The sequence below is a fragment of the Polypterus senegalus genome, chromosome 3, assembly GCF_016835505.1.
Source record: "Polypterus senegalus isolate Bchr_013 chromosome 3, ASM1683550v1, whole genome shotgun sequence".
In the NCBI taxonomy this organism is placed as follows: domain Eukaryota; kingdom Metazoa; phylum Chordata; class Cladistia; order Polypteriformes; family Polypteridae; genus Polypterus; species Polypterus senegalus.
Window position 1 is genome coordinate 288,069,438 of NC_053156.1, and position 10,606 is coordinate 288,080,043.

The following is a 10,606-nucleotide window of genomic DNA, read 5'->3' on the forward strand; positions in this document are numbered from 1 at the left end:
GGGGAGTATGCACTGGTACAGTGTGTTGGCGCACTCCACCACACAACAAAACAGCTTGGGATCCCAGTTGGCAACCCCCAGGCAGACACACACGGATCCAGTCCCACCTCCTGAAATGACCCCCATCTGCTGCAGCCAGGTGTTACGTGGGTGTCCCTTTGGCCTGGTCCAGCCACTCGGGTCCCCAACAATGAGGATCTTACGAGCCAGATCACTCTCGGGGAATCGCGCCACATGGCAGTAACGTCGTAACTGACACTCCCTCACAATGCAGGTAATGTGCTTCGTTCGGGACTCCATGACACAAAGTCAAACCAATGCTACCCAAGGATTCTCCAAAGAGACACAGTTCCAAAGGAGTTCATTCTTCATCTCAGGTCACTGGATAACGTCTATGTCTCTCGCAAACATGTAGCAAAACAGGAAGTACCAGGACTCTAAAGACTTGGACCTTCGTCCTTTTGCAGAGATATTGGGAGTGCCACACACCCTTTTCCAGCAACCTCATGACCCCCATGCTTTCCCAATCCGCTACAGACTTCATAGGAAGAGTCACCAGAGACATGAATGTCACTGCCAAGGTAAGTAACCCTCTCGAAAAGGTCGACACTCTCTCCACAGACAGACACACTGCTGATGGCCGTGCCCAAGAGGTCATTAGAGGCCTGGATCTTGGTTTTTATCAGGACACTCGCAAGCCCAGACACTCAGACCCCTCACTCAGTCTCTTGAGCGCCACAATCAGAGTACTGCGTGGGCTGCCTGTGCACGTCCAGGGATAGGTGAAGCCAGCAGCATGTCCATTTCTGCAGCAGCGGTTAAATGGAGAGTGTTAGTGTGTCGGTAAGGAGAATGCCATAGAAAGAGTCCCAGAAAAGGTAGTTAGATATACTTACCACAGAGAGAGAGTGTGTGTGTGCACATGCGTCCATGTGTGTGTGTTGAAGTTCATCTAGTGTGTATACAAGAGCGTGAGTGTGCAAGCATTTATGCATAGGGTTGAGTGCATGGCGTAGCCAGTGTAACTGCACGCTGCCCAATTTGTGGGAATGGGTCAAGTGTTGCCTGGGATTGCTTGTACCAAAGTCAAGGTCATATAAAAAGGGAGCTAGGAAGACTAAAGGTTGTCTTTTGCTGATCAGCCGTGAGAAGAGCGAAGGGAGTACAGCATCCGGGGTGTCAAGTGCCAGAGTTTATGGGTGGGTCTGAAAATGGGTGAGCCAGCCGCTTGCTAGGTTTGTAAATAGTGTTTGTTCTGAAGAATCCTTTTTCCTTATCCTGCTTTTTTTACAGAAGAAGAAGAAGGAGAAGTTCATTTTGCTTTTGTCATTGTCTTTTCTTTCAGTTTCTGTTATTGCTAAAGGACTGAGTTTTATAAGAGATTGCATAACGTTTCATTTGGCTCTCGATTTTGATTTTTGGGCATTTGTTTTCAAATACCAAAGACTCACACTTTTTACAGTTTCTTTCTGTCTGCATTGTGATTCTCTACACCACTGATACATTAGGCTCATGAACTACAAGATGCCCAGGTAAGGTCGAGCAGGGGTTCAAGAGGTACGGAGTATCACAAAAAGATGCAGCTTAGTTTGAATGATAATTCTAAATTATTACTGTATGAATGAATATTGATGTGTGCAGGTTTGTGCTTTATGTTCCAGCCATTGATTGTTTCTGGCCAGCATGTGAAAGCCTAAGGCCAGGTTTATACTTCACGCGACAAAACAAATGCTCCAGCGCCACTACTGCTATGCAAGCTTTTCACTGTTCGTACTTGCACAAGAACTTTACGAAATCTGGAAGATTCCACCAGGTGGCAGTGCGAGATATTGTCACAGTGAGAAAACGTTCGACTTCACTGTGTTGTGAATTGCCAGAAACACCAATTAAATTCCGATGACACCTTGCCACAATATCTCTTGTCACAAGAACGAGACATGGACAGATAAAGAGTTGGGGCAGCCACCCGTATATTGTGGTATCCTGGCTGCAAAGTCGTTTTCTTAGAAATACAGAGCACTGAAGTGCATACAACCGAGTCCAAAACAAGACTGAGGAAACAAAGGAAAGGGGGCAGGTTTTAAAGGGGGAGACAGGAAGTGAGGTCGTATGGATCTGGCACGTGGTCTTCCACCATTGGCTCAGTAGCCGGAGGTGACATCAGAGGGACTGGAGCTGGTGTGGCCGAGTTCCATTGGCTCAGTCCCGAAGTGATGTCAGGAGATCCAGGTGAAATCCCCGGGATGGTCTACAGGCAAGGAGAAAAGAGTCAGTGCACTCTGCCACACCCCGCATGCCTCCAACTGCCTTCACTCAAGCCCTTTAGCTGCCTCCCATGCGCACGTGTGTGACAAGGCCCCCCCCTTAGCCCAGACCCGGGGTCGGGCGACTAACCGAGAGGTCGTGAACCCGAGAAGAGCATCAGCGTTGGCGTGGAGAGCCCGGCGATGAACGAGCAAAACTTGTACGGCTGCAGGTCAAGAAACCACCGGGTGACCCGCGGATTCGACTCCTTGTGGAGGGCCATCCACTGTAGGGGTGCATGGTCCGTGACAAGGGTGAATTCCCGGCCCAACAGGTAGTACCTCAGCTGAGTAATCGCCCATTTAATCGCCAGAGCCTCCCTCTCCACCGCAGCATACCTGGTCTCCCGGTCCAACAGTTTCCGCTCAGGAACATGATGGGGTGCTCCACACCATCGACGCTTTGGCTCAGCACGGCGCCCAGGCCTGTGTCCGCGTCCGCCTGGAGGATGAAAGGCAAAGAAAAGTTAGGTGCCATCAAAACAGGTGTGGACGTAAGGGCCTGCTTTAAGTCACCAAATGCAGCCTGTTTTTCAGTCCATACCACAATGTTCGGGCCCTCTTCTTTGTTAAATCAGTCAAGGCGCCGCTCTCTCCAAACCGAGGTACAAACCGGCGGTAGTACCCGCTAACCCGAAAGGCTTGGACCTGCCGCTTGGTTCATGGACGGGCCATTTCAGAATGGCATCAATTTTGGAGCACTGTGGCCTTACGGTACCCACCCACCAGGTAGCCTAAATATTTGGCCTCGCTTAATCCAAGAAGCATTTCTGGGATTAATCCGAGCCCGCCTCACCAAGTGTCCGTAATACCGCTTGGACATGCTGTAGGTGTTCCTTCCATGTGCTGGAATAGATGACCACGCCATCCAGGTAGGCAGCACTGTATGAGTTATGAGGCCGAAGCACTTTGTCCACCAGACGCTGAAAGGTTGCTGGAGCCCGTGTAACCCAAATGGAAGGACACGATACTGCCAGTGTCCGCTAGGGGTACTAAACGCGTTTTTCCTTCGGAGTCCGTTAAAGGAACCTGCCAGTACCCTTTCGTCATGTCAAGTGTGGTCAGGTATTGAGCCTGTCCAAGCCTCTCGAGGAGGTCGCCCACGCGCGGCATTGGATAAGCATCAAATTGGGAGACTTGATTAAGCCGACGGAAGTCATTGCAGAACCTCCAACTTCCGTCAGGCTTACCGACGAGCACAATGGGGCTGGACCAGGGACTATAACTTTCCTCAATCACACCTAGCTCCAGCATGCGCTTGATCTCAAGCTCCACTTCAGCCTTTTTTGCCTCGGGAAGACGATACGGGCGTTCTCGGACAACAACCCCGGGCTCTGTCACGATGTTGTGCTCAATCAGAGAGGTCCTTCCGGGTTCTCACTGACTACCTCCCAACGGTCCGGATAACTGTTTCCAGCTCCTGCCGCTGTCTGGGACTTAAGTCCGTGCGGTTAAGGTCGTGTGTGTGAGCGAAGAGTGAGCGGGCTGGCCGGAGGAGGGATCGGGTCCCTGTCCTTCCACGGTTTCAGCAGGTTCACATGATAAACCCGCTCCTTTGGCCGACGATTGGGTTGACTCACCAAATAGTCGACCAGTCCCTTCCTCTCCTTAACTTCGAGGGGCCCTGCCAGTGGGCAAGCAATTTAGAGTGGGAGGTAGGCACTAGGACCATGACCCGATCTCCGGGCGGAACTCCCAAGAGACGTGCGCGGTTGTAGTACCGGCCTGTGCTGCTTGAGCTCCTCCATGTGACTTTTAAGGACAGGCGAATCTTTCCAAATCTATCGCAGAACTGCGCGATATACTCCAGTATGTTTGTGGAGGGAAGAGCCTCTTCTTCCCAGCCTTCTTTCAAAATATCTAATATGCCCCGAGGTTGTCGCCTGTATAGTAGTTCAAAAGGGGAGAACCCCGTGGAGGCTTGTGGGACTTCCCGATAGGCAAAAAGGACGAGGGGGAGGAGCTGATCCCAGTTCCTTCCATCCTCGCTGACCACCTTACGCAGCATTTGCTTGAGAGTTTGATTAAACCTCTCTACTAATCCGCCGGTTTGAGGATGATACACCGAGGTCTTTAAATGCTTTATTTTCAGTAATCTGGCAGTCTCCTTGAACGTTTCCGAGGTGAAGGGGGTCCCCTGGTCTGTCAAGACTTCTTTGGGGATCCCCAGCGCCAATACCCTAGTAATTCCCGCGCGATGGCTTTAGAGGTGGCTGAGCGCAACGGAACAGCTTCGGGGTATCGTGTAGCGTAATCCACGAGGACTAAAATGTACTTGTGTCCTCGGGCTGAGGGCTCCAGGGTCCCACCAGGTCGACCCGATTCTGTGGAAGGGAACGCCAATCAGTGGAATAGGAACGAGAGGAGCACGGTCCCTCCTAGGAATTTGTCGCAGTTGACACTCCGGCAGGAAGCGCAAAAGCGGCGAACCTCCTCATTAATTCCTGGCCAGTAGAAACGGAGCTTGATCCGCTCCAGAGTTTTTTCGGTGCCCAGGTGGCCACCTAGGAGGTGGGCGTGTGCTAGCTCGCAGCCCTGCCGCCGGAAGGTACGCGGCACTAGCAGCAGCCTCGTCTCCTGCCCGTCATGCATTGCTACACGGTAAAGGAGGTCATTATCTAGCACAAAGTAGGGGCCCTGTGGCATCGACTGATTAGTGCGCTGGCCATTGACAAGGACCACTGCATTTTTTACAAACTTCAGGGAGTCATCATTCCATTGCTCCCTTCTAAAAGAAGCCGGCGCTTTTAAATTGGAACCGCAACACGGAGAGAGGGTCAGCGCGACCTCAATGGGCGTGGTTTCTCCCGCCCGCGGCGCTGGTGGATGACGTGTTAGCCCGCGACGCCCGGAGTTGCCACGCCAGTCAGGGCGACCGCTTCTCTCTCTGCCGGCTGATTACACGGCGTGGAGGCAGCTTGAGACGGGTTATCTCCGCCCATAACGAGGCCCAAATTAACCCCGGAGTGGTATGTGTCTCACCGCTTTTGATTTTAGACCAGTCCGCCCTAGTATCACCGGGTGTGGAGGATCAGGTAGGACCGCTACGGTGAGTTTACTTAACTGACCCTCCGTAACTGATGACACAGCGGCGGACCTGTACCAGCGGATGTCTCCGTGGACACAGGTTATACCGGTCTTAAATTTTAGCCACTGTTGCGGTTGCACAAAGCGGCGGGCAACAATGGAAATGTTGCTGCCGGAGTCGAACAAACCTGTGGTTTGTGTCCGCTGACGATCACCACGCCAGTATGTGGGACCGCCAACGGATTAGCAGAGCACACCAACCCTCCTCGCCTCCACCTGCATTCCTCCTGCCCCAAGCGGTTGCGCGCCGCTGCCGCGGACGCCTGCACGAGCTCCGGATTGTACAGGGAGGGGCTAGGTCTTGGAACGCACTCGCTGGGTTTGACATGAGGACGGTTCTGCTCCCCAGAGTGTGAGGCCGCCTCTGCGTCTCCATAAGCTCTATGAGCTCAGACATGTTCTTAAACTGCCGCCCCAAACCGGCTGGGTGAAGCCACGGGAAGCGCTTCCAGGAGCAGATAGCAAGCTACCTGCTCTATTATTTGGTAGGGCGTGTTTTCAAATGGCCGTAGCCAATGCCCTACCATTGCCCATAAGGACCAGGCTTGTTGTTGGTCGGCCGCTCAGGGTCCAACCTCCATTTTTATTTTATTCACCTGCCAGTCTGGGGCACCCCTAGGTGGTACATGGGGCTTTGGTTTCGCAGGGAGGCAGGCACTCTCCCCAAGAGAGCATACTGAGTCCCTTTGCCTCCCTCCAGGGCAGCCCACCCTGTGAGCCCCACCCGCACACCCCTGGCCTCCAGATGGCCTAGTTATGAGTGCTGGGAGCGGAGCCCGCACCGGTCACGCCGACCACGGGCACCCTCCCGCCTGAAGACTCGGCCCCGCACGCCCCACCTGGGTATATTGCAGGTCCTGTCCCCTTCTCTCTGGGACTTCTCCATCCTGCCGCTACGCCACTGTCACAAGAACGAGACATGGACAGATAAAGAGTTGGGGCAGCCACCCGTATATTGTGGTGTCCTGGCTGCAAAGTCGCTTTTCTTAGAAATACAGAGCACTGAAGTGCATACAACCGAGTCCAAAACAAGACTGAGGAAACAAAGGAAAGGGGGCAGGTTTTAAAGGGGAGACAGGAAGTGAGGTCGTATGGATCTGGCACGTGGTCTTCCACCATTGGCTCCTAGTCGGGGGTGACATCAGAGGGACTGGAGCTGGTGTGGCCGACTTCCATTGGCTCAGTCCCGAAGTGATGTCAGGAGATCCAGGTGAAATCCCCGGGATGGTCTACAGGCAAGGAGAAAAGAGTCAGTGCACTCTGCCACACCCCGGCATGCCTCCGAACTGCCTTCACTCAAGCCCTTTAGCTGCCTCCCATGCGCACGTGTGTGACACTCTGAAAAGGATGTTTAAAGATTAAATCCATCAATCCAGGGATGCGCCCATTCCAACTAAGAATCGGGTGTGAAACAGAAACCAAATCCGTGAACGGGGCATCAGCTCATCGCACACACACACAGTAGCGTCATTTTAGTGTCACCAAATCCCCAAATCTGCATATCTTTGGAAGGAAACTGGAGCACACTGTGGAAACCCAGCAGGAAAACATGCAAACTCCAGGCAGGGAATACCAGGGACGTGACTCCCTGCGAATTACCGTTCTGCCACCATGTCATCCCCATGTGTGTAATTATTAACCGTATTAAGTATTTAAATGATGTCACACATGTGTGCATGGGAGGCAGCTGAAGGGCTTAGAAAATACTGATTATACATCTGCCCGGGGGGGGCGGGGTACGCTGACGCTCTTTCTGAGTCCTCTGCAGGTCCTACCCGGGAAATCCCACCAGGAGCCGCCATTTCCAGGAAGGATACATCACTTCCAGTTCCGGCCCCAAGGATGATGTCACTTCCAGTTCCGGCCCAGAGGACGACATCACTTCCGCCCTCTGTACTATAAAGCCCACTGCCTTTGCTCTGGCAGGCAGTTCTGTTTTGGACTCTGTTGTGTAAACTGTTATACAATGCCTCAAATACTTTTGCAGCCAGGAAACCGCATTAAACGGGTGGCTGCCCCAAACCTTTCCGCGCCTCTCGTCTCTACTTATTACAATGAAATGAAGTATTTATCTGTAAAATGTAACAAACATACTTTAATGCATTTCATCATGAAAATGATATCAAGTATCAATCTAAGGATTCTAAATGTACAGAGAGTTGGAATATCATACATTTAATGTGTTCTGTGTGGTGATCTATTGCTGCTGTCTGGTCAGGAGGAAGTCCAAGAAGCTCGTAGAGATTTATAACTGGGTTGGTTTTAAGATGACATTTACGACGGTCTACTTTAACGAGAAAATAAACTATAAGATTAAAGTGGACATTTCGAGACTAAAGCTGAAATTTCCACTTTAATCACAAAATACACCTTTTCATTATGTCCTTATTTTTTTTTCTCTGTTGCTCAAATACGGCGCTGTACATTCTGTTGCTGTTGTGAAGGTGCAAATAAAAAGATGGCACAGAAGATGGTATGTGAGATTATTAAAACGTATCATGTCATTATGTTGGGGAATATGCGACGCTTGAATATATAAGCACCACGAATGCATCTGTATGTCGGCATTTTGCTTCACCACAACGAACCATTCATCAAACATCGAAGCAGGTACATCAATCCTGAAGGATCCACATATCTAGATATTAAACAGAGACTCTGACGTCATATTCCAACTGTTCTTACACTGCGCCTCCTGCCTTTTTGCTGGTACTGCAACTCGCGCTCGCATTGTGTTAAATTCTGAGGACCTGATGAACACTGAGAACGTGTGGCAGCCATGATGCGTATGTGACCTCATTCTAAGTGTGAAGTATAAACGAGCCCTTAGGATTATCTCGATTCATGGTGACAACCCATAAGAAAATTTTACTGCTCAAAGGTTAATCTTTGATGGCTCGTGAGACTTAGAAGAGATTCTGATTTATGTTTAATTTAGGAATCAACTTTGTCACAGATGAAAAGAAGACAACTGAGGTAAAAGGAGTCAAATTAAGAATTGGTTTTGAAAACCCCGTTATATTTTTTGAGATCTCTTTCTAATCTTGTTTTAATGTCTTCCAAGTCTTTCTATCTTTAACTTATTATTGGACTGATGCCTTTATCCAAGGTAAATTAAAACATCTAAGGTACATTTCTTTTTTCTTTATCCAATAGGAGCACAGGCAGATGAAGTGACTTTCTCGTGATCATGTGGTGTCAGTAGTGGGATTTGAACACACTGCCTCATGGCTTGAAGTCCAAAACCCTTAACCACACCTGCCAAACTGCCTGCCTTTTCTTCCAGAATGAGTCTCATTTAATTGGAGCACAGTAATATAAATTAGAGCAACAAATAGTATTATTCAGAAGCAAGCACTACAGTTTTGTAATCGTAGTAAAGTGTTTTATTATCATAAACAACTGTCCACACATTTCACATTGCAAGGAAAATAACTTTCAAATTGCAAACAAACATCAGAGCACTACTTTGAAAATCTGAGCCCATTGTGTGACTTTGCTGAGATCTCTGCAGAAACCCGAGAGGAGACACTTGTGAGAACACTGGGGTGTTTCTTCTCAGGGAAAAATAAAATCTGAGAAATAGGAAATAAAAGAGAACATCTTCATTTTATTTCTTTCTAATCTCATTGTTATCTCAGACAACCAAAATGATATTAAGGAGATCTCTTTTATTGATTTTTTTTCATTCCTACGGGCATTACAATCCACTAAGCATATTTACAAATTAGATGGAGGAAAAGAGTTAAAAAACAAAAATTAAACCTGAACATCAGAAAGAAATCTTTACTTTCCCAATTTTATATAACTTTTAATTTTGCTTTTAATGATTAAAAAATGAATATTGCCTTCTAAATGCACAATTTATCAAACATGAAAGTAAGCCAATCAGTGTGATTCTGCTTATATTGGTTCTTCTGATGCAATAATATTCCCTTTATTGTAAAATATTCCATTCCAAGTTCCATCTTCGGTCAAGATTGTTTCAACTCCATTGCAATCAATTTTCTTAATTTTAGCTGTAAATGGAACGACAGCATTGTCATCTTTATAAACAATTAATTTAGCAACCACCTTTGATTTCGGGGGGACGTTGATTGTGGTCTCATCATCCACTGTTATTGTCTTCTCCAAAGTAGAGGATTTCTCATATGATCCATTGTAAGAAACTGTGGCGCTGAAGTTTACGATTTTGAATTCGTGAGATAACGATACACTGAAACCCCAAGCATGGTTCCAAGTGGTCGTTTCACTGTTTTTTTCCTCCCATGACATTCTGAATTTGTGGCTTTGAGCAACGTTGGTACTGTTAGTGTAGCTTTGCTCTGCTACAGCAGTGGGAGTTTTGATTTGGTCTGGGTTAAAATCTTTGGCTTCAATACTGAGAATTTTAAAAGATGGCTCAACAACATCGCCGAGGCTCAGTGCAAATCTACAGCACTCATCGGGCCCATCTTTTGCTGCCTCAATATTCTGGTGGTTTCTGTATATTCTACTCACATACATTCCACTGTCAGCCTTAAGGAGGATCTTATTGTCATCGGTAAAGACACTAAATTTACAGCACTCGTCTGGGTAAGACTTCACCGGTCTGATGTACTGAATGCCACCTTCATAATATCTACTCAGATACATTCCTCGTTGGTCTTTCAGAAGGACCTTCCCATCTGAGGTTTTGGTTACATGAAACTTACACCAGTAATCTTTGTTTGGCTTTGCAGCTTCAATGTACATCTTGTGACCTTCTGAGTCATAGGAAATGCAGCTCCAGTACTTTCCATTATCAGCCTGCAGGGCAACTCCTTCCTCCTTATCAATGTATATCTCCAGAGGACCAAAGGAGTTTATTATAGGCTGCAAGAAAGCAAAAGAGAACTGTTAAGTTAGTTAAATGCTACTTTTATTTTCATTAAAAATGATTGCTTAATAATTTAAAAATCCTCAGAAGTAGCTGCAATGAACATTTGATATCTAAGCTCTAATATTATATCCTTTTAAGAAAATGTAAATAGCAATTTAGATGCTTTGTATGGTCCTGAGGCATACAAATCTGATCAAGTCTGATATTGTTATGGAGTAACATTATTAAGAGTTAGTTTAATTTATTTTTCCTTATCAGTGATAAAATGTTAAAAGTACTAAGATTATAAGTTTGTATTAAAAAGGTCATACCAATGTAAGCTCTCTTTGTTAACGTGTTCACACTAGCTGTGCTA

General features: G+C 47.7%; 1 long non-coding RNA gene across 1 annotated transcript; it reads right to left on the reverse strand.

The window, feature by feature from the left end:
* Positions 1 to 8,753: 8,753 nt before the first annotated feature.
* On the reverse strand, positions 8,754 to 10,131 carry LOC120526275. Its single transcript, XR_005633110.1, has 2 exons — positions 10,085 to 10,131; positions 8,754 to 8,965 (listed from the first exon to the last, which is right to left on the reverse strand). It is a non-coding gene; the product is annotated as an uncharacterized LOC120526275 (long non-coding RNA).
* Between the last annotated feature and the right edge of the window lie 475 nt (positions 10,132 to 10,606).